The sequence below is a fragment of the Hipposideros armiger genome, unplaced genomic scaffold (genome assembly GCF_001890085.2).
Source record: "Hipposideros armiger isolate ML-2016 unplaced genomic scaffold, ASM189008v1 scaffold_1924, whole genome shotgun sequence".
In the NCBI taxonomy this organism is placed as follows: domain Eukaryota; kingdom Metazoa; phylum Chordata; class Mammalia; order Chiroptera; family Hipposideridae; genus Hipposideros; species Hipposideros armiger.
In genome coordinates, this window is record NW_017733274.1 from 12735 (window position 1) to 18401 (window position 5667).

The 5667-nt window shown below is 41.3% G+C and overlaps 1 protein-coding gene and 1 pseudogene across 1 annotated transcript in view; both read left to right on the forward strand.

The window, feature by feature from the left end:
- Positions 1-5667, forward strand: part of LOC109378374 (dynein heavy chain 6, axonemal-like) — a gene marked incomplete at its 3' end in the record, with an annotated part of 53327 nt that overhangs the window by 12452 nt on the left and 35208 nt on the right. The gene's annotated exons all lie outside the window — the stretch shown is intronic.
- On the forward strand, positions 3183-5154 carry LOC109378373 (ubiquitin-conjugating enzyme E2 variant 2-like; annotated as a pseudogene).

The following is a 5667-nucleotide window of genomic DNA, read 5'->3' on the forward strand; positions in this document are numbered from 1 at the left end:
CACACACACACACACACACACACACACACACCAAGACAGACGACATTATAAGGGTAAGAGGAGCGGCCACATGCTGACCACATTGCTTCTCCCCCAGGTTGGTGCAGCATCACACCAAACGGTACCCCTGAGCCTCCGGTTCTCAAGTGGAAAAAGAGAGCCCAGGGTTGTTGGTCACTTCTTGGGGATCACAGGAGAATCTCCAGGGCCTGACCACTGGAAATGTGATGGGAGACATAACAGTCAGCACTTGGATCTTGGCAAATTGAGTTCCTGCCCACAGTGCCCAAATAGTAGTCCCAACCAGCAGCTTTGCTCATCTGCAGAACCAAAATTGTGGCACAGCCTTAACCATGGAACTCAGCAGGGCACACATCTGTTTGATTGGAGGTCCTCAAAGAGCCTTTCTGTCCCTGGAGACTGGTCTGCGCACCCCCACCCTGCCAAAGCAGGGCAGCTGAGTTATAGCCTTGCCCACTGCTGAGTGTAGCTCTTGACCCTGCCCAATCAGAAAGCCTAGCTAGAAACCTGGAAAGCTGTGTAACCCATCAATGCTTGAGAAGAGAATACAGCAGGCTAAGCTGATTGTCCACAGAGCACAGCCAATGGCACCATTTATCCAGGAAACTTGGGGTGTGGATCAGCTTAAGTCAAGACCACAAACTAAGAGACCTTCTAGCCTTGGAGATACCATAGTTTCCCTGTTCCTCCTAGGCTGGGGAAATAATGCATAGCCCTATCCACTACTGAGTGTAGTTCTCAGCCCTTCTCAGCTAGAAAGCCTGACCAGGAACACCTGGGGGCTGCTTGGAGCCAGCTCCCCCACTCAACCCAGGGATGAGAGCTAATTCATAGCCTCACTCGCTGCTGAATACACCTTCTTGCCCTGCCCAATAAGAAAGATTGGCCAGAACACCTAGAAAGCTGCAGAGTAAAGCAACATTTCAACAGAGTCTGACAGGCACAGCTGATCATCTACAGAGTAAAGGCAGTGGCCCTGTTCAGCCAGGGAGCTCGGAGTACAAGTCAGCTTGAGTCAAGACCATAAATAGAGAATCTTTTTGGCCTTGGAGACAGTTCTCCTACTCCATCCGAAAACCAGGAAACTAATTTGTTGCCCCACCCAGTGCTGAATATAACCTGCAGCCCACCCAACCAGGAAACCTAACCAAGAAGCTGCATAACCCATTCAATAGCCCTGCTTACAGTGACACTTTAGCAGAGAGCACAGCTTTTGGCTTTCCCTATCTGCAGAGCAAAAATGGTGGCTTCATCTGTCCAAGGAATTTAGTGCACCGCCTTGCTTGATTTGGGTCCCCAAACAATAAGTAAAGCAGGCTGTGGTGCCCATTGTATTGCCTTGCCAGGGCAGGGAATCTAATTCATAGCCCTGCCTATTTCTGAGTATATTATCCATACCCCACCATCTAGGAAGCCTAACCAGGGAACCTAGCCAACCATACAGCCCATCCTATAGCCTTGCTTGTTCAGGGAACCATGTCAGCAGTTCTATACAACTATTCTCACCCCCTCTGACCTCAGAGCTCAGCCACTGAACTCACCCAAAAATATACCCTGATAGAAAGCTCCACCGGCTCAAGGACATTACCAATTTACACATCCAGAAATCCAAACTGAGCTGACTAGTGAAAAATTGTCTCTGCCAAAGCGAACCTATAAAGTCTGAAGGAAGAGACTGTTTACTCAAATGCATTTATACCAAATCAAGGATCATAAAAAATATGAACATGACACCACCAAAGGAAACTAATAAAGCCCCTATAACTGACCCTAAAGAAGTGGAGATCTATGAACTGTCAGACAAAGAATTCAAAATAATCACCTTAAAGAAGTTTAGTAAACTACAAGACCACACAGACAGATAAGTAAACAAAATTAGGAAAATAATGCTGAATAAAATGAGAAATTCAATAAAGAAAAACCATTAAAAAAATCTTACCGCTAAAAAAATACAATAACTGAACTGAAGAATTCAATAGAGAGCTTCAAAAGCAGACTTGACCATATAGAAGAAAGAATCAGTGACTTACAATACAAGACACTTGAAATTATCCCATCAGAGGAGACAAAAAGGAAAAATGAAAAAGAGTGAAGAAAAGCTACAGGATTAATGAGACACAATGAAAAGAAACAATATCCACATTATGGGAGTTCCAGAAGAAGAATTTATATATATATATATATATATATATATATATATATATATATACACACACACACACACACACACACACACACACACACACACACACACACAAAGTTTATTTAAAGCAATAATGGCTGAAAACTTTCCTAACCTGGGGAGAGAAATGGGCACACAGATTTAAGAGGCCCAAAGGATCACAAATAGGATGAACCCAAAGAAGGCTACATTGAGACACATTAAACTAAATTGTCAAAGACAAAGAATTTTTAAAGCAACAACGGAAAAGAGACAAGTTAAATACAAGGGAATGCCCATAAGATGACCAGTGAATTTTTAACAGAAACTTTTTAGGCCAGGAGAGAATTAGATGATATAGTCAAAATATTGATGGAAAAAAACTATCAAAGAAGAATTCTATACCTGGCAAAGCAGTCTTTCCAAAATGAAGTAGAGATACTTTCTCAAACAAACAAAAGCTGATGAAGTTTATTACCATTACTCCTGCTTACAAAAGACGTTATAGAAAGTTCTTTGAGTGGAAGTAAAAGGATGTTAGTTAATATTATAAAACATAAAAAGGTACCAAAATCTCACTGGTGATGGTAAATATATGGTTAAAGTTAGAATCTGTAATATGAAAATAGTGGTACATATTTCACTTATAATGCTAACTTAAGAGTTAAACAAATACAGCAAAAATAACCACAATTACAAAACACTTATTGGATACACAATATAAAAAAGACATAAATTATAACATCAGTAACCTTAAATGTAAGGGAAGTAGAAGTAAAACTGTAAAATTTAGGAATGCTATTGAAGTTAAGTTGTTACTAGTTTAAAATAGGTTGTTATAGAGGATACCAGTCAAGATGGTGGAGTAGGTAAATGCTGTGCTCACCTCCTCCCATGATCACATCAAAATTACAAATAAATTTTAGAACAATCAACCTGGAGAACCATCTGAAGACTAGCTGAGCAAAAGTCCTATAACTAAAGATATACAGAAGAAGCAATGTCAAGACCGGTAGGAGCAGCAAAGAAGCAAAACAGGCTGGTTCCACACCTGTGTGTGGTGGTTGAGAATCTGTAGGGAATCTCAGCTGCAGAGGTCCCTCCATGAGGAGCAAAGGGTCTCACACTAGGTTCCCCAGCCCAGAGCACTAGTTCTGGGAAGAGAAGAACCCACAATATCTGGCTGTGAAAATCAGCAGGGGTTTCCATCCATCCAGGTGACACAGAAGGCTGGTGGAAACCCAGGCATCCTCTTAAAAGACATGTGCAAGACTCACTCACTCACAGGCACTCCCCCTGGGCTCTGGCAGAGGGACAGTGTGGTTCGGAGGGCACCAGATACAAAGAGAAACTAAGTGGTGTGGCTTCAGGACAAGGGCTGAGGAACAGCCACTATTGTCCCTGTGTTAAGCCCTCCTGCCACAGCCAGCTGGCAAGTGCCATCTTTCCTGTGTTGAGCCTTCCCCCTATACAGCCAAATCTGAATCTGCATTAGCCTGGTGAACATCAATCTCCCCACCCTGATGACTCCCTGAGACCCTGTCCCACACAACTCATGCATCTCCAGAAATATTTTCAGTGGCAGGCAGCTGGCTTTTTTGCCCATGCATCACCAGATGCTCTTTTAGTGGAGGGCAGCCGGCATTGGCCTGAATACCACCAAAGTTTCTTTCAGTGGCAGCAGGCCAGCAGAGGATTGAATCAGCAATATGGAAGACTAGGTAGTAGAAAACATCCAAAAGGAGCAGCAAAAATGAAAACAATCCAAAAAAATGAGAATAGTTTAAGGGATCTCTGGGACAACATAGTTTAAGGGATTTATATACTAACATTCACATGATAGGGGTACCAGAAGGAAAACAACATTCACATCATAGGGGTATCAGAAAGAGAAGAGAGAGAGCAAGGAATTGAGAACCTATTTGAAGAAATAATGATAAAAAACATTTGTAATCTGGCGAAGGAAAGAGACATACAAGTGCAAGAAGTGCAGCAAGTCCCAAACAAGATAAACCCAAAGAAGCCCACACCAAGACACATCATAATTAAAATGTCAAAGTTTAAACACAAAGAGAGAATCTTAAAAGCATCATGAGAAAGGTAGTTGTTACCTACAGGGGAACTCCCTTAACACTGTCAGCTGACTCCTCAACAGAAACTTCGCAGGCAAGGAGGGATTGGCATGAAATATTCAAAGTGATGAAAAGCAAGGACTTACAACCAAGACTACTCCACCCAGCAAGGCTATCATTTAAAACTGGAGTTATAAAGCTTCCCAGACAAGAAAAAACTAAAGAAGGTCATCACAACCAAACCAGTATTACAGGAAATGTTAGAGGGACTTTAAGAAAAATGAAAAAAAAAGAACATAAATATGAATAATGGCAATAACTATGTACCTGTCAATAATCACTTTAAATGTAAATGGATTAAATGCTTCAATCAAAATACATAGGGTGCTGAATAGGTAAGAAAACAAGACCCATACATATGCTGTCTACAAGAGACTCATTTCATATTGAAAAACACATAAACTGAAAGTAAAGGGATAGAAAAAGATATTTCATGCTAAAGGAAATGAAAAAAAGCTGGGGTAGCAATACTTACAGCAGATAAAATAGACTTCAAAACAAAGATATAATAAGAGACAAAAGAAGGATGCCTGCATTGGGCTGCAGGAAAAGATGGTTGTCTACATAGACAAATTATGAAAACAAAATATATAGCCTGAAAGTAGAATGTGGACCTAAACACCCTGAAGCATCTCTATCAGTTAGAGTTGTAACCAAAATTAATATAAATGAAATAAATCATTTCAGTGGAATGGTGAATGCACAGAGCATACCAGTGTTAGAAAAATGGAAAAATTCATATAGCATTAAAGTTATACTTCCAGAGCAAAGACACCTAATGATGTCCAAAGAAAATATGAGGCTTCTGCAGCCACAGAAGGACAAACATACAACAATTAATTTTAGTGGATCTTAAACTTGTCTTAAACCAACAGTCTCCTACTCTTGCTAATGTCCTGATTAAATATCACAATGCAAAATACCCACACATTAAGTAAAAGCATTCCAGCTGGTAAACATGAGTTGAACATTTGTAAGAATATATTTAATGTATGTACACCTATTATGTTTCCAGTAACCGGAGGAAAAGTGCAGCACAATTTTTTTAAGGCACTGTCATTTAAACACAAACCTGGAGTGCTTAAAATAAAATGCAGGCTTACAAGATGACAGTATGGTGAGAAGTATCACATAGATGTGGAAGTATGTGTGTTTCTAAAAAGTAAAAATCTCGGGCCGGCCGAGTGGCGCAATGGTTGCGAGCTCGCTTGGGATGCCAGGGAGCCCCGGTTCGGATCCCACATATGAGGGCCGGTGACACTGCCCTCCACAGCTAAGATGCTGAACAACAGCTCAACCTGGAGCTGGGCTGCTGTGAGTCGCCGGCGACGGCATAGGCTGCAGTCCCTGTGG